The sequence below is a fragment of the Stomoxys calcitrans genome, chromosome 5 (genome assembly GCF_963082655.1).
Source record: "Stomoxys calcitrans chromosome 5, idStoCalc2.1, whole genome shotgun sequence".
NCBI classification, from domain to species: domain Eukaryota; kingdom Metazoa; phylum Arthropoda; class Insecta; order Diptera; family Muscidae; genus Stomoxys; species Stomoxys calcitrans.
In genome coordinates this window covers 143447897-143472678 of record NC_081556.1, presented here as the reverse complement: position 1 = coordinate 143472678, position 24782 = coordinate 143447897, and the positions used below count along the sequence as shown (strand labels likewise).

The window sequence follows — 24782 nt, the reverse complement described above, 5'->3', positions numbered from 1 at the left end:
ACACAGACAACTCACATACATTTCCACAAAAGCCCAGCTACAAATTTAATAAACATTTTGTGTGGTGTTATATACATGTGTACATTTGTATATGCACATGTGTATGTGTATATTTATTTAATATATGCTTCTACAGCCATATCCATTGCTATGTCTGTTTTTTTTTTTACATAGATTTTTATTAGATACTTTTATTTTTTTCTGTTATTTTTTTTTCTAAATGCTGTAGTGTTTGTTTGTTTTTTCTTCTGTTCTCCTCCACTCCCTTGTTAGCTTTTTTTTCTCGATTTATTTTATATTCGTCGCCACTTTTCTCTGCGAGCTGTGTGGTTTTTGTTTTTTTTTTTTTTTTTGGTTGGCAATAAGCAGCAGTTCCTTTTAACGAATTAAATTGGTATCGAAGTTGCTCATTTAAAGCTTTGACATGAATTTAAACAGGGCACAGTGTGTAACAAGAGTAACAAGTTGGAAAATAAGATATCAAGAAACAGAGATGATAAATGTGCTTTTGAAAATGGTACAAAGTACCAGTTAAAGTAGTACTTTTTGCTGGCAAAGGATTTTTTTTTTTTAAATTTTAATAACTTTTTACTTTCGAAAAGGTACCAAAAAGGTACGAGCTTTAAAAAAAATCCAAAAAGGTACCAAAGTATCAGGATTATCATCCCCGCCAAGAACAGTTTTCTATTTTGGGGTGGGAAATAAATAAATTTAACTATAACTAAAATTTGGGTACTAAATATTAAGGAACTTATTAAACATATAATGTAAGTGGAAAAAAATTGTTTACAGAAAACGTAACTATATTTTTATAAAATCAAGTAAAAGCGTTCTAAGTTCGACCGGGCCGAATCTTATATACCCTTCACCATGGATCGCATTTGTCGAGTTCTATGCGCGGTATCTCTTTTTAGGCAAACAAAGAATATTGAATAAAAACTGTAATGCTATTGGAGCTATATCAAGTTATAGTCCGATTCGGACCATAAATGAATGCTGAACATTGCAGAAGTCATTATGTGTAATATTTCAGTTCATTCGTATAAGAATTGCGCCTTGTAGGGGCTCAAGAAGCAAAATCGGGAGATAGGTTTATATGGGAGCTGTATCAAGCTATTTATCGATTCAGACCATAATAGACACCTATGTTGAAAGTCATGGGAGAAGCCGTTGTAGAAAATTTTAGTCAAATCGGATGAGAATTGCGCCCTCTAGAGGCTCAAAAGTCAAGACCCATGATCGGTTTATATGCCAGCTATATCAAAACATAGACCGATTTTAATCATAATTAGCACAGTTGCTGGAAGTGATACCAAAACATTGCGTGTAAAATTTCAGTTTAATCGGACGAGAATTGCGCCCTCTAGAGGGTCAAGAAGTCAAGACCCAAGATCGGTTTATATGGCAGCTATATCAAAACATGGACCAATTTGAATCATACTAAGCGCAGTTGTTGGATATCATAACAAAACACCTCGGGCCATAATTTCAGCCAAATCGGATAATAATTTCGTCATCTAGTGGCTGAGGAATTCAAGACCCCAGATCGGTTTATATGACAGCTTTATCAGGTTATGGACCGATTTGAATCATACTTAACACAGTTGTTGGAAGTGGTACCAAAACACCACCTGCAAATTTTCAGCCAAATCGGACGAGAATTGCGTCCTCTAGGGGCTCAGGAAGTCAAGACCCCAGATCGGTTTATATGGCAGCTATATCAGGTTATGGGCCGATTTCAACCATACTCAGCACAGTTATTGGAAACCATAATAAAGCACTTCGTGCAAAATTTCAGCCAAATCGAATAATAATTGAGCCCTCTAGCGGCTCAAGAAGTCAAGATCCCAGATTGGTTTATATGACAGCTATATCTAAACGTGGACCGATATAGCCCATTTACAATCCCAACCTACCTACACTAATAAAAATTATTAGTGCAAAATTTCAAGCCGCTAGCTTTACTCCCTCGAAAGTTAGCGTGCTTTCAGCAGACGAACGGACGGACGGACATGGCTAGATCGATTTAAAATGACATGACGTTCAAAATATATGAAAAAAAAATTCTTATATTAAAAAACCCTTATTTTAATAAAAAAGAAAAGCTATGAAATTAACAAATTTTGTTGAAGACAATGTAATTTATAAAATTCTGGGCGGAGATAAATCTTTTCTTAGCCCGCCCCCTAGAGGCCTTTCTATGCTTATGATCACGTTACTATTTATTTTTTTTTTCTCATCACGCTCCACTGTGCGACATTTGCTACTTCATTGGTCTACGTACAAGTTCCTCCAAACTGAACAGCAGCATTCTAAGGAAACATTTGTAGGGATTAAACACTCACACATACACGCACATTATACACACAACTACATTGGCAAAGTCAAAATAAAAGAAATATAAAATTGCTAAAAACGCATCAAGGAGTGTAGTAAAAAAATTTACACTTCTGTCTGTCCTTCCCGACTATGTCCCGACTGTGTCTGTGAACTTTTTTTTTTTTGTTTCCCTTCGCCTTTGCCTTTGCCATTGGCATGCCATCCATTCATCCATCTATCCTTCGTGTAATTGCTCCTCCGCCACAAAATAGCAGCAACAGCCATAACAACAACAATAATAAGAGCAACAACGACAGCGACAGTGATGGTTGTAACTATTATTACACACCAGTCGCGTCGTGAGCGCTCTCAAAGAACCGAGACGACGCAATTTATCTGAAACATACAGTCAAAGACCCTCTTATGCAGCTGGTATGAATCATAAAAAGAAACAAACTTTGTGTTATTTTATACATGCAGCAGAAATTTTGTTGCTTGCTGAAGCAATTTACACTCAGAGTAAAATGTTTGGTGTTTAGAAAACACAGTTTGCTACAGATGCGTAAATTTCTCTTGAAAGGGAAATGATCCATGCTTAAGCATAGGCAAATAATATAAGAAAAAAAAGGTTTCTAATATATATAAAATTTTTTGAAATAGTTTTAAAGAAAAATGTTGTGAAAAGCAAAGAAAAAAATAAAATTTTTAAGATTTTTTTTGTAACCTTTTACAATTTTTTAATGTTTTTTTTATAGAAAATTTAAATTTTTTTTATTGAAGAAAATTATAAAACAGTTTAATAAGACGTCTCAAAGATTTTTTTTTATTATTTGTTTTGTTTCTGGGCCACCGTAGCCCAGAGGTTAGCATGTCTACCTATGACGCTGAACGCCTGGCGAAAACATCAGAAAAATCAGAAATTTTCAGCGATGGTTATCCCCTCCTAATGTTGGTGACATTTGTGAGGTACTATGCCATGTAAAAACTTCTCTCCAAAAAGTTTTCGCATTGCTCCACGCCATTCGGACTCGGCTATAAAAAGTAGGCCCCTTAAACTTGGATCGGACAGCGCTTTATGATATGTGAGAATTTGCCCCGTTTGGTCGTCGTAAAAATCTAAGACAATCTAGCCATGTCCGTCCATCTGACCGTCTCTCTGTTGAAATCACGCTATAGTCTTCGAAAATAGAGATATTGAGCTGAAATTTTGCACAGCTTATTTTTTTTGTCCATAGGCAGGTTAAGTTTGACGATGGGCTATATCAGAGCATATCTTGATATAGCCCCCATATAGACCGATCCTCCGATAAAAGCCACATTTATAATCCGATTTCGTCGAAATTTCTGACAGAGAGTTGCGTTAGGTCACTCGACATAATTCTGCAATTTGGCCTAGATCAGTCCAGATTAGGATATAGCTGCCATATAGACGGATCTCTCGATTTATGGTTTGGGGGCCATAATAGGCGCATTTATTGTCCGATTTTAATGAAATTTAGGAAAATGAGTTTTATTAGGCCCTTCGACATCCTTCGTCAATTTGACCCAGATCGGTTCAGATTTGGATATAGCTGCCATATAGACCGATTCTCCGATTTAGGGTCTTAGGCCCATAAAAGCCACATTTATTACCCGATTTCGTCAAAATTTCTGACAGAGAGTAGCGTTAGGCCCGTCGACATAATTTTGCAATTTGGCCTAGATCGGTTCTAATTTGGATATAGCTGCCATATAGACCGATTTCTCGGTTTTATGTTTTGGAGCCATAAAGGCGCATTTGTTGTCCGATATCGCTGCAATTTGAGACAGTGAGTTAAGTTAAGCCCCTTGACGTACTTCTTCAATATGGCCCAGATCGGTCCAGATTTGGATATAGCTGCCATATAGACCGATCCTCCGATTTAGGGTCTTAGGCCCATAAAAGCCACATTTATTGTCCGATGTCGCTGAAATTTGGAAAAGTGAGTTGTATTAGGCCCTTCGACATTTTTCTTCAATTTGGCCCAGATCGGTTCTGATTTGGATATAGCTGTCATATAGACCGATTTTTCGATTTAAGGTTTTGGGCTCATAAAACGCGCATTTATTGTCCGATGTCGCCAAAATTTGAGACAGTGAGTTTAGTTAAGCCCCTTGGTCCAGATCGGTCCAAATTTGAATATAGCTGCCATATAGACCGATCTCTCAATTTGAAGTTTTGCTACCCGAGGTGGTGGGTATCCAAAGTTCGGCTCGGCTGAACTTCACGCTTTTTTACTTGTTTTAAGTTTTTTTTAAAAAAAATTTTTTTTAATTTTTTTTAAGTAATTTTTTCTTTAAATTTTCAATTTTATAAAAAAGCTTAAAAATATAGTTTAATTTTTTTTTTATTATATACTTACATTTTTATTTTGTTGTGCTATAATCCTTCGATTTTTATAATTTTAAATGATTTTTATTTTTTTTTTTAATTGAATTTTTTATTTAATTTTTTTTAATTTTTTATTTTTTTTTTAGTTTAAAATAAAATTTATTAAAACTTAATTAATTAGTTAAAATATTATTTTCACTGTTATAAATAATCTTAAAAAAATATTTTAATTTTTTTGTTTTGAAATGAAAAAACTTAACAATACGAAATGTTTAAAAAAGTCCAATTCATCTGAATTTTTTAAACTTTTTTTCTTATATGTAAAAAAATTAATTGTTGCTATGAAATCTAAGTTTTTTCCCATTATTTTGTTTTTTTTAATTTTTTTCATTTATTTTTTGTTTATAAATTTTTTAATAATTTTTTTTTAATTAAAAAAAGTTATATGAACGTTTCTTTATTTAAAAAAAAAAATTGAAAAAGTCAAAAAAAATTTAAAAAAAATAGTGCTCTAAACTCTAAATATATAAAATTTCATCGGACAGAGAATCTGGGATCGTTCTTTAACTCAAATCTCACCAAATACTTTGATTTCAAACACTCCAAGTACCCCTTTCTTACCTTGAGCAGTGATGCTGTTTCGTATGTTTGATATGCACTCCCTAGGTTCTGTAGTTTTAAATTTTCCCTAACTGCTGTTGCCATCATCTGATCTGATCATAGATTCTCCATACACTTTTTCCTTTATCTACTGGCAAATTTCCTCGAGTGTTTTTAGTTATTCTAGAATTGCAAGAAAAGGAAGTGCAAATTTACACTCCACATTTCCTTTGGCCAACTTCAAATGGCCCCCTGGACAAATGCAAGGCCATTTTGGTAGGAATGGAAGTTAGGAGGATATTAATGTCAATGGTATTTAAAATGGTTGCCATGGTTGAATGGTTGTTGATGATGGTGGGGCCAACAAATGAGTAACTCTGAACTTCCCATTTGGTGCTAATCTCTGTGTAAATTTACTATGAAATCGAAGCAACACTCAGCAAAGGCTCCACAGACCGCCATTATATAGCATGCCCTGGTACTAGAAACGGGTGTCAAACACAACACACCACTCACACACACACACACACACACATACACAATCATCCAGTTCAAGTCAATCAGGTGACTCATGGTAATTCTATGCACACTTCATGGTGTTGGGGCTTCATGTGAAAAACGACAAAAAAAAATATGTTTAGCGAGGATATATGGGATGTATGGGGAGGTCTGTGATGTTATAATTTGATGGCGACCATCACACAACCACATTATCAAAGTGCAACCTTGTTGTTGAATTTTTATACACTGTGTGGTGTGGTGTGTGGTGTGGTTAGTCGTTAGTCGCCATCGTCATCGTCATGGCTGCCATTGTCATATAGGAAATCCAAAGCACTGGCATATGTACATCTTGTAAGTGCATCGATGATGACCTTCACAATATGACCTTCCATGCTGGCAGTATTACTACTACTGCTGCTACTCACTCACTCATTCATTGTCTGAGTGGCAAAAAATTATGAGAAAAAAAAAAACATATATATATACACAAAATAATAACGAAATATACAAAATGGAGGAAAACAAATTGCATGAAGTTGAAATTGCACACATCAGCAGACCAAAGAAAAAAAAAAAAAACGAAAACAAACTTCTATTCACATTTATTAGCATTGGCATTAATGGCAATGCAGACTGAAATCACAAAATCAAACCAAGAGTGTGAATCACTAACATTTTCTTTAAGTTTCCATACCATTTCCATGTCGAATCGAAATCAATTTCAAATAATTGAAAAATATTATTAAAAAAAAATATATTTACTGAAATGTCTACATCAAGGCTAAGTGATGTTGATGATGATGATGAGTTCGTGATAAATGAAACAAAAAAAAGGAATAACAAAAAAATAAAACCAAGGCTGAGTATAAATTCTGGGTTAGGTTAGAGAGGCAGTCTATAAGCAGACTTAGATTGAAAACTTGAATGGAACATGGAAGCCTCGCTGGTAGTATAATAGACCAGCAACTCGCCTACCAAGGCCCTTGACTGTTCCTGTATCAAATCTAAATCTAGATTTCAATTCTTAAGCCCCTACATTGGTACAAATCTCTTAACGAGACTTTTCTTTGCAAAGTAGTGTTTTATGGTAAAACAGGCAAAGGAGATGGAGGTATATCCTTTAGTTCCTTTGAACAATCCAGCAATTCCAAGGACAGAATAAATTTATCCCTAAAAGTTTTCCACAGTGGCAATTTGAAACTTTGAGCATTGTATTTGCTGACAACAAGGCCAGACCAGAGTTTTAAGCTGATACCAAGGGTGTACAGAGCCTCTAAATCATCCCCTGTAGCCCCTTAAGCCCCTACATTGGTACAAATCTCTTTTCGAAACTTTTCCTTACAAGTTAGTGTTTTATGATACAACAGGCACAGGAGATGAAGGTATATCTCTCAGTTCCATTGAACGATCCAGCAAGTCCAAGGACAGAATTTTTCCATAGTGGCAATTTGAAACTTTGAGCATTGTATTTTCTGACAACAAGGTCAGATCAGATTTTTAAGCTAACACCAAGGGTGTACAGAGCCTCTGAGTCATCCCCTGTAGCTTGGCTATAATGATTCCTCTGAGGGATTTCGGTTGATGGTTAAAAACTTATATGCCTATGGGCTACCTAAAGTACTACTTGGCCAAGTTTGAAGATGAGCTAAACAGGAGTTTTATGGCCTTTTAGCCGGAGTAAGTTGGGTTGCATGGAAAGGCTTACTCAATTTGGGCAGGCAGAGATCGCTAGTCTTTATTTTGCAATGAAATTTAAAAGCGCTCTAGCTTGACCCATTGGACTAAACACTAAAATAGCTTCTTAGAAATAGATTGTCCTAATCGATAAATGTGGTCTGTTGGCTGCTTTTTGGGTGTGGGACATCCCTACCACACCTAAGGCCAAATTTTTATGGCGGATTTGTACTCTACTTTCAAATGCTTTTCATTTGATATCCATATTGCCCCAATGTGTCCGTTTGGGTAAATTTGCCCGTTTGGGTGGGGCGTTCCCCCCAATGTGTCCGTTTGGGTAAATGTGCCAGTTTGGGTGGGGCGTTCCCCCAAATGCTATGACCTCATAATTCTATACCAATTTCATGTTTTTGGGTTTCCATAAGACGCACAACAAGCATTGCTCAAATCGTTTCACCCATCTTTGAGATCTGGGTTGTTTGATATTTGGGGTAAGGGGGAGGGTCCGCCCCCTTGGGATATTCAAAAATGTATTCTATGCATTGAAAAATCCCAAGAGGCCCTCGTACTCTACTTCCAAATATCTTTAATTTCGTACACATAGTGGCCCAATCTATGCATTGAAAAATCCCAAGAGGCCCTCGTACTCTACTTCCAAATATCTTTAATTTCGTACACAAAAAACTTTGCTGATATCGTTTCGTCGATCTCAAAAAACTGGCGTTGTTTAAAGTGGGATAAGGGGAAGGGTCCCCCAAATAGCCCTCCCACAACAACCTCCAGGTTGTTTCACTCCAAAGTTGTCCAACAATTTCGTTTTTTTATATTTTTTTTATTTTTCCATAAGGGTATACACCGTAGCGCTGAAGTTAGCATATCCGTCTATGACGCTGAACTCCTGGGTTCGAATCCTGGCGAGAATATCTGAAAAAAATTCTCAACGGTGGTTTTCCCCTCCTAATGCTGGCAACATTTGTGAGGTACTATGCCATGTAAAACTTCCCTCCAAAGAGGTGTCGCACTGCGGCACGCCGTTTGGACTCGGCTATAAAATGTAGGCCCCTTATCATTGAGCTTAAAACATGAATCGAACTGCACTCATTGATATGTGAGAAGTTTGCCCCCGTTTCTCAGTAGAATGTTTATGGGCAAAATTTACACACAAAAGTTTGCATAAATCGATTCACCCATCTTCGAGATATGGCATTTTTGTAAATTGTGATAAGGGGGAGGGTCCGCCCACCCCCTGGGATATCAAACTTTTTAATGTTTACATTGAGGACCCCAACACATTATGCATCATAAATTAGTATCAGATTTGTATTCTACTTCCAAGTACTTTTCATTTGACATCTATATTGCCTCAAACGTTAAATATATCCTTTCGGCTGGGTTTTGGGGTATGGCGTTTCCCCCTTGTTATTTGACCCCAAAGTTACCTACCAACTTCCTGTTTTTGGGTTTCCATAGAGATGCACACAAAACATCTAAGAGATGTTGGGTTTGTTCCAAATTTTTACATTGAGGACCCTATCATATTCTGTATCACAAGCGGCTCTCCTACACAATGGCTAAATTTTTATATCAGAATCGTACTGTACTTCAAAATATCTTTCATTTTTTATCCTTATCGCCTCAATCGTTGAATATATCCTTTGGGGTAAGGCGCTCCCCCAGTTTGTTTCACTTCAAAGTTGTTCAACAATTTCTTGTTTTTGGGTTTCCATAAGGGTACACAAAAAAGTTTACATAAATCGGTTCACCCATCTTCGAGATATGGCATTTTTGTAAATTGCGATAAGGGGAGGGTCCGCCCACCCCCTGGGATTTCATTTTAATGTTTACATTGAGGATCCCACCTCATTCTGTATTATAAATTCGTACTCTACTTCCAAGTACTTTTCATTTGACATCTATATTGCCCCAAACACTAAACATATCCTTTTGTCTGGGTTTTGGGGTACGGCGTTCCCCCTTGTTATTTGACCCCAAAGTTGCCTACCAACTTCATGTCTTTGGGTTTCTATAGGCGTGCACACAAAACATCTAAGAGATCTAGGGTTCTTTGTAAATAACGGTAGGGGGAGGGTCCTATCCCCTCCGGATATCAAAAATTCCAAATTTTTACATTGAGAACCCCATCATATTCTGTATCACAAGCGGCCTTCCCACACAGTGGCTAAATTTTTTTTATCAAATTCGTACTCTACTTCCAAATACCTTTCATTTCATACCCATATTGTTCCAATCGGTTACTATGCCCGTTTGGGTGGGGCGCTCCCCCTGGTTATTTAATACCAAAATTGTATGCCAATTTTGTGTGTTTTGAGTTTTCGTAAGGGTACCCACAAAATATCTCCTCCTCCTCCAGCGGCTATCTAGAACATTAAGGCCGCTCCATATTCTGTATCACAAGCCAGCGCACAGTGGTCCACAAAAAAAAAAATTATGAAAAAATATTTTACTTATCAAAATGTTGTAGAGATTTTGTAATTTGATCAATCGATACGAAAGGAGTGCCCAGTGTTCACTGCCCACCGTACAACAGAGTTTAGCATTTCGCCATATCACGCTGAACGCCTGCGGTCGAATCCTGATGAGAAGGGTTTTTTTTGTAAATAACGGTAGGGGGAGGGCTCTATCCCTTCCGGATATCAAAAATTCCAAATTTTTACATTGAGGACCCCATCATATTCTGTATCACAAGCGGCCCTCCCACACAATGGCTAAATTTTTATATCAGAATCGTACTGTACTACCAAATACCTTTCATTTCATACCCATAAAGTCCCAATCGGTTACTATGCCCGTTTGGGTGGGGTGCTCCCCCTGGTTGTTTTATGCCAATTTAGTGTTATTGAGTTTTCGTAAGGGTACCCACAAAATATCTCCTCCTCCTCCATCGGCTATCCAATAGAACATTAAGGCCGCACCGTATTCTGTATCACAAGCCAACGCACAGTGGTCCAAAATAAAATTATGAAAAAATATTTTACTTATCAAAATGTTGTAGAGATTTTGCAATTTGATCAATCGATACGAAAGGAGTGCCCAGGGTTCACTGCCCACCGTACAACAGAGTTTAGCATTTTGCCATATCACGCTGAACGCCTGCGGTCGAATCCTGATGAGAACGTCTGAAACAATTTCCAGCAGTGGCTATCCCCTCCCAGTACTGTCTTCATTTTTAAGTTACTGTAGCATTTCGTATGACAGGCATGTAAAAACTTCTTCCCTAAGAAGTGTCGCACTGGTACACGCCGTTCGCCCATGGCTATAAAAGGGAGGTCCCTTGTCGTTGAGCGTAAACTTCAATTGGACTTCACAAATTGATATATGAGAAGTTTGCACCCTGTTCATGGGCATAAGAAAGGACAGGACTTATAATTGTACTTTTTTCACCTTGTAAACTACTGTGCCAGCGTTACGAAATGAGAAAAAAACCCCAAGTTATCATTTGGGAATAAGATGAGTAGTTTGGGCTGATATGTTGCAACTCAAATGCCCCCTTTAAAAAACTCAACATTTTGAATATTGTAATCTTACCAACTACTACACATTGTATCTGTCAACCCGCCCCCTCCACTCCACCCACCATGACAAATTGACCAATTTTCGAACACATCACATGATTGATTATTAAATGTATTGCGAAAAAAGTGATAAAAGCCCATACAGAGTTATTAAATTAAAAAAAAAGGGGGAAATGACAAATGTCATTCGTTATCTACATGAAATTTGTATGGAAAAATTCTAAGAAACATGACCACGTCCATGTAGATTATGATGATGTTCATCATCATAATCATCACCATCACAATTATCATAATCATGATACGGATCACCCCATAGAGCGTTTTTGTATACCAAAAAAAAAAAAAAGCAAACACTTGGGTATTATTTTAGCCATGTCTGTGGCGAAAGCACATCACAGTTTTTCCCCAAAGACTTGGCTGGCGGTTGGTGGTGACACCCTGACTGCTAAAAACGCCGACTCGCACAAAAATTACAATTCAAACATTGAATCATTCACAAAAACAAAACAGAAAATAATTATACCCATTGATACTAGAGAATATAATTAAATAAATATGCTCACGCCATTTTTATGGTTAATTTTTATTTTGATTTTTTTTTTTCGCTAAAAATCTGATAGCGGTCATCTTTGTCCGCTTGGGTCTTTTCTTATCTAGAAGTATATCAAATTTGACAAAAAGGTAAAAAAAGAAAAAAAAAATAAATTTGCCAAAATTTTACTTAATTTTATGGCAATGACGAAATATTTGCAAATGACAGAATGAATTTGAAATTTTTTCTGGCATCTTTTGATTTGTGGTGATTTGATGGTGGCATAAACGAAAATAAAATTAACTTTTGATTTTATTTCTTGATTTGACACACTCGTTGTGTGGCTTGCATACAAATTTCTTGAAGCAAACATTTTGAATATAAAGGGAAACGTTTATTTTGAAATCTAACGGTTAGAGATTTTGAAAATTGTAAACGCAAGTAGTGCGGAAGTAATAATGAAGCTTTAATTGCATTTAAGGAACAGAGATGTCGCTAATGATGTATTAACCTAAGATTGCTTAAAGGGTCTTAAAACTTGCAATTGGTTTGAAGACTAACGGCCTGATTCACAAAACTTTAAAATACATTTGAAATAGTTGGACAAATTTAATATATTGGGTTGCCCAAAAAGTAATTGCGGATTTTTTTAAAAGAAAGTAAATGCATTTTTAATAAAACTTAAAATGAACTTTAATCAAATATAATTTTTTTACACTTTTTTTCTAAAGCAAGCTAAAAGTAACAGCTGATAACAGACAGATGGAAGAATGCAATTACAGAGTCACAAGCTGTGAAAAAATTTGTCAACGCCGACTATATGAAAAATCCGCAATTACTTTTTGGGCAACCCTTTTGAAAGTTTCTAAAATTTTAAATTCAAAATTTTTAATACAAAATTCTCAAAAAATTTTATTTCAGCAAGTTTGGCTTTACTTCCCATATTTTCTTATAAATATTAAAATGTTTGATAACTATCTGCTTGAATTATCGTTAGAGTTTTTTTTTTGCAAAAGTTGTATCAGAATGATTCCTACTGTCCCCACCTACTATTTTTCTTCAATGGTTATTTACATTGAAGAAAAATAACCATTTGAAGAAAATTTTTTTTTTTCTTAATGAAAGAGGAAAAAACCTTGTTAAGAAACATTTCTTGCTAATGATTTGTAAAAAAAATCAGACTTTCGACAAAAATGACAATTATTGAAATTTTGGCTTTTTTTCCATTTTTTCAATTGCCCATATTTTTAGAAAAAATGTTTAAAATGAAAGAGGTAAAAAAACCATATTAAGAAACATTTCTTGCTAATGATTTGTCAAAAAATCTACAATTAATTGAAAAAAAAAAATAAAAAATTTAACTTTGACTAAAATGACAATTATTGAATTTTTGACTATTTTTTCCATTTTTTCAATTGCCTATATTTTTAGAAAAAATGTTTAAAATGAAAGAGGTAAAAAAACCATATTAAGAAACATTTCTTGCTAATGATTTGTCAAAAAAATCTACAATTAATTGAAAAAAAAAAATTAAAAATTTAACTTAGACTAAAATGACAATTATTGAATTTTTGACTATTTTTTCCATTTTTCCAATCGCCCATCCTTTTTTTATTTATTTAAGGAGAATTGAAAAAAAGAATGTACTTTTTTACTAACGTATAAGTTTATACAGCTAAAAAAGGGTCATCATGATTCCTACAGTCCCTATCTACTATATATCTTTACAAGATTCTAAGATGGAACAAGTTGAAAATCGTTCACGCTTCTTCATCCAATGTGATTTTAAATGAATAATTTGCAAAATTGTAGTATGGTTAGGTTTATGATTTGCATGTATTCCTACAGTCCTCTACTACTATCCTTAATTAAGTTAATAAAATCCACGAAATTTAAAACCTACATAAGATAGCAGAAATTTGAATTGTAAAAAGCTACTAAAATATCATAAACAGCTTTGAATAGGTCATGCAGATCCCTACTGTTCCCACCTACTAATTTCAAATGTAAATAATAAAAAAAAATTTCATGACCAACCGTACTAAATTACCTTAAAATTAAATTTAAAATTTTTGGAGCCTTAATGGTGTCAGAGAAATTCCTACTGTCCCCATCTACTATAATAGTAAAGAAATTTTTCTTACCGGAACAACCGCCAGGCCTAAACGGCCGCCAAATTAAATTTTAATGAAAATTTTTTGGATTGTCAAATATGTCAGAGACATTCCTACTGTCCCTACCTACTATGTGTGGTATTCTGGAAAAATTGTTGTGGCAATATACTACAAAATAACTTTAAAATCGCGAAATGGAAAAAAATTTTCCCATAGATCGTTTAATAATCCAAAAAAATGCTTTAAATATGTCTTGGAGATTCCTACTGTCCCCAACTACTATTAATTTAAAAGCATAATAAACAACTAAAATGAAGCGCTAGAAAGACATAATAAAAGGGTATTTAAATTTTATATTTTTAGGTTGTAAACCCTGCACCATAGGTGGGAGGGGTGGGGGGTGGGGATACTAATTTCATCATTCCGTTTGTAACACCTACAAATATTGATCTGAGACCTAACAATGTCTGGACCTTCTAAGTGAATTTAGTCATGTCCGTCCGTATGTCTGTCTGTCTGTTGAAAGCATGTGGAAGAGGTAGGCGATTGCAATTTTGCACATTTAATAGTTTGGTAGGAATTGTAAATGGCTCTACCGGTAATTTAGCTGCTACCATATAAACTGATTTCGGATCTTGACTTTTTGAACCTTTAGAAGGCAAAATCCGAGTTAGCTGAAATTTTGTATGAGTTGTCTTCTTATGACTTCCAACAATTCGGTCTATAACCTGATATATATAGCTGTCATATGAACGGGTTTGGATCTCGACTTCTTTGGCCTCTAGAGGGCGCAATTATTATCCCGTTGAGCTGAAATTTTGTGTGAGGTGTTTTGTTCAGACTTTCAACAACTGTGCTAAGCAGGATTCAAACAGGTTGATAACCTAATATAGCTGCCATATTAACCGATCTTGGATCTTGACTTCTTGAGCCTCCAGAGGACGCAATTATTATCCGATTTGGCTAACAATTTGCATGAGGTGTTTTATTTTGACTTCCAATAACGGTGCTTAGTTTTTCAATAACGGTGGATAGCCTGATATAGCTGTCATATCGTATAAACCGATCTTGGATCTGGATTTCTTTAGCCTCCAGAGGGCACAATTAATATCCGATTTGGCTGAAATATTGTATGAGGTGTGTTATTTGATTTCCAACAACGGATCTAAGTATGATAGAAATCGGTTCATAGCCTGATATAGGTGCCATATAGACTGAACTTGGATCTTGACTTCTTGAGCCTCTAGAGGGCGCATTTATTATCCGATTTGGCTAAAATGTTGTACGAAGTGCTGTGCTTAGTATGATCCAAATCGGTTCATAACCTGATATAGCTGCCTTATTAACCTATCTTGGATCTTGACTTCTTAAGCCTCTAGAGGGCGCAATTATTATTCGATTTGGCTAAAATGTTGTATGAAGTGTTTTCTTATGCCATCCAACAACTGTGCTAAGCATGGTCGAAATCAGTTTATAATCTGATATAGCTGTCATATAAACCGATCATGGATCTTGACTTCTTGAGCCTCTAGAGGGCGCTATTATTGTCAGATTTGCCTGAAATTTTGTACGAGATGCTTTATTATAACTTTTAACAACCGTGCTTAGTATGATCCAAATCGGTTCATAACCTGATGTGGTTCCATATGATCCTATCTTGGATCTTGACTTCTTTAGCCTCTAGAGGGCGCATTTATCATTCGATTTGCTTTAAAATTTGTACGAAGTGTTTTCTTTTGACTTCCAACAACTGTGCTAAGTATGGTCGATATCGGTTTATAATCTGATATTGGTGTCATATAAACCGATTTTGGATCTTGACTTCTTCAGCCTCTAGAGGGCGCTATTATTGTCAGATTTGCCTGAAATTTTGTACGAAGTGTTTTCTTATAACTTCTAACAACTGTGCTTAGTATGATCCAAATCAGTTCATAACCTGAGGTAGCTGCCATATGAACTGTTCATGGATCTTGACTTCTTTAGCCTCTAGAGGGCGCATTTTTTTTCCGATTAAGCTGAAAATTTGCATTATGAGTTTCCCTATGACTTCCAACAATTGTGTTAAGTGTGTTCCAAATCGGTTCATAGCCTGATGTAGCTACCATATAAACCGATCTTGGATCTTGAATTTTTAAGCCTCTAGAGGGCGCAAGTATTATCTGATTTGGCTGAAATTTTGACTGAAGTGCTTTCTTATAACTTCTAAGAACTGTGCCAAATATGATCCAAATCGGTTCATAATCTGATGTAGCTGCCATATGAACCGATCTTGGATATTGACTTCCTTCGCCCTCTAGAGGGCGCAGTTATCATTAGATTTGTGTGAAACTTTGTTTCAAGTGTTTTCTAATGGCATCCAAAAACTGTGCTAAGTGGGGTTCAAATCGGTTTATAACCTGATATAGCTGCCATGTAAACCTATATTGGATATTGACCTCTTTACCCTCTAGAGGGCGCAAGTTTTATCCAATTTGGCTGAAATTTTGTGCTTTCTTAAAACTTTTAAGAACTGTGCCAAATTTGATCCAAATCGGTTCATAATCTGATGTAGCTGCCATATGAACCGATCTTGGATTTTGAATTCTTGAGCCTCTAGAGGGCGCAATTGTATTCGGAATGGGCTGTAATTTTGTATGAGGTGTTTTTCTATAACTGTGCCATTTATGGTCTTAATCGGTTTATTACCTGATATAGCTGCCATGTAAACCTATACTGGATATTGACTTCTGTAGCCCCTAGAGGGCGCAAGTATTATACGATTTTGATGAAATTTTGTATGAGGTTTTTTCTTATAACTTTCAGCAAATGTGTTAAGTATGATCCAAATCGCTTGGTAACCTGACATAGCTGCCCTATAAAACCAATGGAATTCTTAAGCCTCTAGATGGCGCAAGTTTTATCCGATTTGGCCGAAATTTTGTATGAGGTGTTTTCTTATAACTTCTAAACACTGTGCTAAATATGATCGAAATTTGTTGATAGTCTGACAAAGCTGCCATACGAACCTATCTTGGATCTTGAATCCTTGATCCTCTAGAGGGCGCAGTTATACTCGGAGTGGGCTGCAATTTTGTATGAGGTGTTTTTCTATAACCACCAACAACTGGTCCATTTATGGTCTTAATCGGTTTATTACCTGATATAGCTGCCATGTAAACCTATATTGGATATTGAATTCTGTAGCCTCTAGAGGGCGCAAATATTATCTGATATTTTGCATGAGGTGTTTTATTTTGCTTTTCTACAATTTTTCCAAGTATGATTCAAATCGGTCTGTAACCTGATATAGCTCCCAAATATACCTATCTCCAGATTTGAGTTCTTTAGCTCCTGGAAGCTGCAATTGTTATCCGATTGTGATGAAATTTTTCACGCAGTATTCTGTTATGATTTCCAACAATCGTGTGAAGTACTTTTCAAATCGGTCTATAACCTGATATAGCTCCCATATAAACCAACCTCCGGTTTTGAGATTTTCAGCCATCGGAAGTCGCAAATGTTATTCCTTTGGGGATGAAATTTCGCACATAGTGTTCTGTTATGATTTCCAACAACTGTGTTAAGTACGTTTCAAATCGGTCTATAACCCGATATAGCTTCTATATAAACTGATCTCCCGATTTGACATCTTGAGCACCTAGAAGCCGCAATTATTATCTGATTTGGCTGAAATTTTGCATGTGTTGTTCTTTTGCGGTTTTCAACAACCGTGCATAGTATGGTTCAAATGCCATATAAACCGTTCCCCCGATTTGACATCTTGAGCCCCTGGAAGCCGCAGTTGTTATTCGATTGGGCTGAAATTTTCCCCTTAGTGTTCTGTTATGACCTCCAACATCCTTGTCAAGTACGATTCAAATCTTTCTTTAACCTGATATAGCTCCCATACTAACCGATCTCCCAAATAGTCTGCTCTGAACACAAGAAGCTTAAATTTTTTTCTAAATTGACCGAAATTTTCTACCTTAAAGTTCCCATTTGCAAATTTTTAGTAGATTTTATGGTGATGGGTTTCCAAGAGTCTGGCTGGCTGTTTTTAACACATTTTTGCTTGTTTAAATTCCTACTGTCCCCATCTACTATAAAACAAAAATTATTTTTTTTTCTTATTTATTTCGAATTATTCAAGCTCTGTTTCAAATTAATACCCCCATAAGTAAATTTGATTTGTTTAAATAAATATTTTGTTTTCTTTTCTGCTATTCTACCTCAAGTTGTTGTGTTGATTTGTCATGCACAGCTGTGTTTTCCAACTTCCTACTTTACTTTAAAAACAATAATAAAAAAAGAAAAATAATCAAATAAATAGTGCGTTTTGTTTTCACAATTGTTTTGTTGTTGTTAGGTTGTTGTTGTTGTTTTTTTTGCATTCACTATTTTTATAATTAATTATATGGGTAATTATGCCATTTGATTCCATTGAATTGAAATGCATACTTATTTACTTTTAGCCGATAAGAACAAAAACGAAACGAACGTCATCTTCTCGTCAACCACCAGCAGCATACACAGCACATTTGGTTAGATAGATTATTTTTTTGTTGTTATTTGCAAATGTGTCATCATCATCCAGCAGTTGGCCCTCATCTTCGAGAAATCAGTGGCGACATCTTTTTGCTAAATCGTAATGAAATTTTTTTTTCCTTTTCAAAGTTTGCTGTAATATTTATTTAATTTAATTAAGGGGTCGACCTGTTGCATTGATTAAGCAATCTGTCTGTAAATTTATTGTCAATGTCTGTCAGTCGGTCGGTCGGTCTGTCTGTCCCTATTTTAGGTGTTGAGTGGTTGGTCCGTCTGTGTGTCTATCCCTATACCATCCTTACCAATAAGCTAATGTAAATCGCATTTGCAAATCATTTCCTGAATTGATAAGACCCTTAGCCGTGTCTGAGTCTCTTGCAATGATACCAATTTACGCCTTACGTTGCCATTTTTTTATTATTGTTGTTGTTATATTTTTTAAAATTTTTTTTTATAATTCTTTATTGTGAAATAAGTTGAGTGGGGAAAAAAACTTTTGATTTATGCCGCTCGAAGAAGCAGGTATTTAATTTAAATACACTTAGGATAAGGGAAACAATGGAATTGTTATCAGCTATGACTAATAAAACCCATTGACGTTTAATGAATTGAGGTGGCAACACTGGTGACTTTAACGACCGACAGGAGGTGTCTTCATGTATGATTGGTAATATGGCGAAATTGTTGGCGGGCTTTAAACTGTTGTAATCTTTACTTAATTTCATGAAAGCTGAAACCTGTTAATGATTTGCAGATGAGGGTGGCAACACTGAGTTGGCTGAAAGGTGGTGAGAAGGAGTATTAGCCAATGCATTAACAGCTGTATTTTATTTTAGTCCAATTCACCGCAAGTAAGCTGTTCTGCAAAGAATTTCAGTGTTCTGGATAGAATTTCAATGCAAAGTTATCCTGTATAGTTATCGATATCATGCGATAACAGCTGTATTTTATTTTATTCCAATTCAGCACAAGTCAGCTGTTCTGTATAGAATTTCAGTGTTCTGGATAGAATTTCAATGCAAAGTTATCCTGGATAGTTATCGATATCATGCGATAACAGCTGTATTTTATTTTAGTTCAATTCGGCACAAGTCAGCTGTTCTGTATAGAATTTCAGTGTTCTGAATAGAATTACAATGCAAAGTTATCCTGGATAGTTATCGAAATCATGCGATAACAGCTGTATTTTATTTTAGTCCAATTCGGCACAAGTCAGCTGTTCTGTATAGAATTTCAGTGTTCTGGATAGAATTTCAATGCAAAGTTATCCTGGATAGTTATCGATATCATGCGATAACAGCTGTATTTTATTTTAGTTCAATTCGGCACAAGTCAGTTGTTCTGTATAGAATTTCAGTGTTCTGAATAGAATTACAATGCAAAGTTATCCTGGATAGTTATCGATAACATGCGTTAACAGATATTTTTTTTTGTTCAATTCGGCAGAAGTCAGCTGTTCTGTATAGAATTTCAGTGTTCTGGATAGAATTACAATGCATAGTTATCCTGGATAGTTATCGAAATCATGCGATAACAGCTGTGTTTTATTTTAGTCCAATTCGGCACAAATCAGCTGTTCTGTATAGAATTTCAGTGTTCTGAATAGAATTACAATGCAAAGTTATCCTGTATAGTTATCGATATCATGCGATAACAGCTGTATTTTATTTTATTCCAATTCAGCACAAGTCAGCTGTTCTGTATAGAATTTCAGTGTTCTGGATAGAATTTCAATGCAAAGTTATCCTGGATAGTTATCGATATCATGCGATAACAGCTGTATTTTATTTTAGTCCAATTCACCGCAAGTAAGTTGTTCTGTATAGAATTTCAGTGTTCTGGATAGAATTTCAATGCAAAGTTATCCAGGATAGTTATCGATATCATGCGATAACAGCTGTATTTTATTTTAGTCCAATTCGGCACAAGTCAGCTGTTCTGTATAGAATTTCAGTGTTCTGGATAGAATTTCAATGCAAAGTTATCCTGGATAGTTATCGATATCATGCGATAACCGCTGTATTTTATTTTAGTTCAATTCGGCACAAGTCAGCTGTTCTGTATAGAATTTCAGTGTTCTGGATAGAATTTCAATGCAAAATTATCCTGGATAGTTATCGATTACCGATTAATCGTAATTTACGCTATCTGGTACTAAAGTAAATTACTACAAATATTATTAATAAACGCCATGACAATGTTCTAAATAGGTTGGCAACTCCAATTTTCTCTTTTAATATTTTTTCCCTCTTTTATTGCCAATTAATGTTATGCTCAATTAATTTATCAACTTTTTTGTTTTAAACAAAGTTATGAATGGTGTTTTTTTTTTCTTTGCATTTGTCGCTCATGTTGTTATTTTTGTATTCATTCAATTTTGGCCCATTACAAATTTGGGGTGTGTATGGCGCTTTATTTTCAACTTTGGCAGTGCAATGACCCATTTCAATTACGTATTTCAAACGCATGTCAATGACTTTTTGACGGCTGCGGCCTCAGCGAAAAAATTGCCTGCAGCGCTTTTGCAGTACACATAACGCACTCACACAAACCAAATCGAAATACGGTTTGTAGGCAATAACCTTTGACCTTTGAAGTTTGAGACTCTTAGATTTTGCACTTTAAGGTGGGGGTGTTGCATTTTTTTCCTAAAAGCTTAGCTTGCAGTCGTTGACCCCAATCTTAACCCCAAAGAAAACTGAAATTTTTGTTTGATTAGCATTCGTCTTGGTAACATGACAAAAAAAATGTTTGTGGCACAGCATAACTTTTATAGTTATAGGTCAAAAACCTGAGAATGCCAACTTGGGCGATTAAAGGTTGATGAAATAACAAGGGCGTTAACTTGGTGTACCTTGCAAACAATTGCTCGCAATGTGGAAGTTCAAATTTTTGATGATTTTGTTAGGTTTTGAGGTCAAAGGCTTTTATGACAGCATGCGAGACATGGAATAAGTAAAAAAATGTTAATACTTTTATAATATTAGGGATTTAGAATGACATAATGTGGCAAAATTTAAGTGAAGATGATGCTTAAGTATCAAACAGCTTTAAATAGTGCAGTAAAATTCCTACAGTTCCCATCTATTATCATTTTTTTTTGAGAAAATATATCTGAAAAGTTGTTTAAATCCCCAAAAAAAGGGAAAATTGGTCAAAAAAATTTAATTGTGAGTCGATTACTAATAACGAATTATATCCTATTATTAAACATTGGGTTTGGGATAATCATGCAGCAGCGATTCCTACTATCCCAATCTACTTGTCATTTTTCTCAATAAAAAGTCATTAAATAATAGTTTTTTTTTTAATTTGAATCATAAAAGCAATAAAAAACAAAAAAAAAAAAACATTGTCCCTACAAACTGTGTCAGATAATGATTATGCTTAAGTGTCCAACAACTTTAAATAGTGCAGCAAAATTCCTACTGTCCCAACCTACTACCCAATTTTTTTTGAAGAAAAATCTCTGAAAATTCTTTTTTGCCCACAAAATAACAAAATCGCTCGAAATAAAAAAAATGTTATTGTGTCAATTACTAATAACGAATTATATCCTATTATTAGATATTGGGTTGGGATAATCATGCAGCAGCGATTCCTACTATCCCCATCTACTTGTCATTTTTCTCAATAAAAAGTCATTAAATAATAGTTTTTTTTAATTTGAATCATAAAAACCGATGAAAACATAGTCCCTACAGACTATGTCTGTTAGTGATTATGCTTAAGTGTCAAACAGCTTTAAATAGTGCACCAAAATTCCTACTGTCCCAACCTACTACCCAACTTTTTTCAAGAAAAATTTCTGAAAATTCTTTTATACCCACAAAATAAGAAAATCGGTCGAAATAAAAATAAATTAATTGGGAGTCGATTACTAATAACGAATTATATCCTATTATTAAACATTGGGTTGGGATAATCATGCAGCAGCGATTCCTATCGCCCCCCATCTACTTCTCATAAAGTTTCTCAAGACATCTTAAGTCTATCTTAAATACATGAAAATTAGGAATAAAAAAAATGTTGTCTGGCTATAGAAATGGGTAGTTTATATTCGACAAATTCCTCTTGATATCAACAAAATCAACAAAATAAATAGATTTAAAAAAAATTAAATTTTTTAGCAAAACATTTTCCAGTCTAGTTGTTTGAACAGCGTAACAAATTCCTACTGTTCCTTCCTACTGCAAAAAAATCTCAATCATTTACAAAGCTATACCAAAAAATTAATAGAAACATGCCTGCCGTCCCTTCTTACTATCAATTCCTACTGTCCCTTCCTACTATCGATTCCTTATCTTTCTACTAAGCAACTCGTAAAATAATAATCGAATAATTTTTAATATTCCACAAATTCCTGCTAAGCCCAACTTCTTAACAAGTCAGTATAATCCATAACATAAATGCAGATTGGTTAAGAATTATTCCCAACGCCCTTTAGGGATATATTCTCAACAAAAATAATATAGCAAATCCTACTGTCCCTTCCTACTATTAAAATTTTTAGATCTTAGAAAATAAATTTCCCATTAAAATTCCTACTGTCCCCTTCTACTAACTATTTTGAAGATTTTGGAAGATTTACTCAAAAACTAGAAAATAAAAAATTCCTACTGTCCCCTTCTACTGTCAATAAATTATGCTAAAAAAGTATATAGAGTTTTTTGTCACAACAGTTCCTACAGTCCCCATCTATTACCAATTAAATTTTGATAGCTAGTAACCTTTTACTACCTAATCATCTCTACCTTTCCTCCTAACTGTTTTTTTTTCTCAAACACTACAGTTATTGATTTACTTTTCCACGTGACTACCTTTAAAGTACGTCACTCAGAACGTTCGTACGTCTGATGGCATGCTTGACAAAGTTTAGAAACATTTCACCCTTTTTTTTTGTTTTGCTATGGAATAACCTCAAAAGTTTGACCTTAAGTTAAATGAACCTCACATGTCTGGCATTCATGTAACTGACGTTTTTACTTCCCCCCCTAGCCTCAACCCATCTAGCCAATTTTAGCAACTCAGTTAAATAATCCTAGAAACAATTTTGTCAAAAGTATTTTAGCATTTCACAGATGCGTAAACATTGGAATGCCGCATGTCTGGGATGACTGAGTGACGGACGAACTGCATGACGGTGTGAGGGAGCAAGTGAGTGAATGAATGAATGTGAGGCCACAAATAAACCCCAAAGAAACCAACAACAATATTTTTTGAGTGGAAGAAAAATTGCCTTAAACCAGCTGGATAAGGTTTACAAAACGATTTAAAATAAATATTTTAAAATAAAAATGCCATAAATTGCATTCAAAGCTTTAAATCCTTTCCACAAAATAAAATAAACGAAGAACAAAAAAAAACGCAAAAGACAAACAAATCCACCGAAACGGGTGATGGGATGATATGGATGCGCAAAAAAAAACAACCAAAAAATGCGAGACCCCTTATAAAAAAAACAAAACATCTATTAATGAGGTAATTGAAACAGGCAACGAAAACAGTAAAAAAAAAACAAAACAATGCTCAAACGGCAAAAAAGTCAACAACAATAAAAAAACAGCCTTAAAAGTGTCAATAGCACTGCCAGCCGTTGTAAATACATGTGGGGCTTTTATACAGCCACACACACACATGCACACCTATAGATATATCAAGTTGGCTGTTAGCCTCAGTTAAGTTAGCATCAGGCCTACCCTACGTTTATCTGTTTACACACTCCCTCCCTTCTTCGCTTAGGCTTGCATTCACACATGTTTTGCCATTGTTGCCACTACAGCTAAACATATGTACACAATAATAAAATTATGCGAAAAATCATGAATAATATTGTCATTTCCCATATGCCTACATCAATCTGCCGAATTGATTGTTTGATCCTAAAAAAACTTCAATATTTGCCTTATGCAGATTACATTTTGATTTCCAACATGAAAGCAAAACTTAATAACACCGGTTCAGCAAATGGAAACACATTTATTTTTCTGGTGGTTTTTAGTTTCTTAATTGTAGGTAGTTGTATTTTACTTATATTCTGTTGCGTCTTCCTGCCATGCCTTACTTACTTTATTTGCATGTTCTATTAATATTATTTCCTTATTTAAACATTTTTTTATATATTTTTTTTATATATAATGGCAACACTGTTTTGCTACAACGTAAAATGTTGTTGGTCAATCAGCTGTGTTTCTCTATGCCTCTGTCTGGTAATGCCAATGAATGGGTTATGGGGAAACGAAGGCAAATGTTGTCGTTGGCAATGTCAAAAACCTTAGAACAAACAACAGTAAACTGCGTCATAATGTGCGTGTGTGCGTGCCATGCTTCTCTTACTGTCGCCAAATTGTCAACAAACTTTTTAATTTTTTTTTCTCTGCTTGTAAATCAAGTATCTGTATGAGCACTTGTGAATAATAAAGAGAGTTAGATAGAGAGACAGAGAGTGCGTGAGACTTTAGCTGGGGAAGCCGTACATCAATATAAAGGTCAAAATCCGCTAAAGGTCAATATGTTTTTAACCCCTCCACTTGAATTTAAACGAAAACTTGCAAAAATGCCTTTGCACTCACGCCCCCATCGTTGCCAATCATACATACACAAGCAGCAACAGCAATAACAACAACTACAAC

At 35.0% G+C, this 24782-nt stretch overlaps 1 protein-coding gene across 1 annotated transcript in view; it reads left to right on the top strand.

Annotated features, from left to right (window-relative positions):
- LOC106088459 (putative uncharacterized protein DDB_G0286901) overlaps positions 1 to 24782 on the top strand; it is a 66085-nt gene that overhangs the window by 3406 nt on the left and 37897 nt on the right. The gene's annotated exons all lie outside the window — the stretch shown is intronic.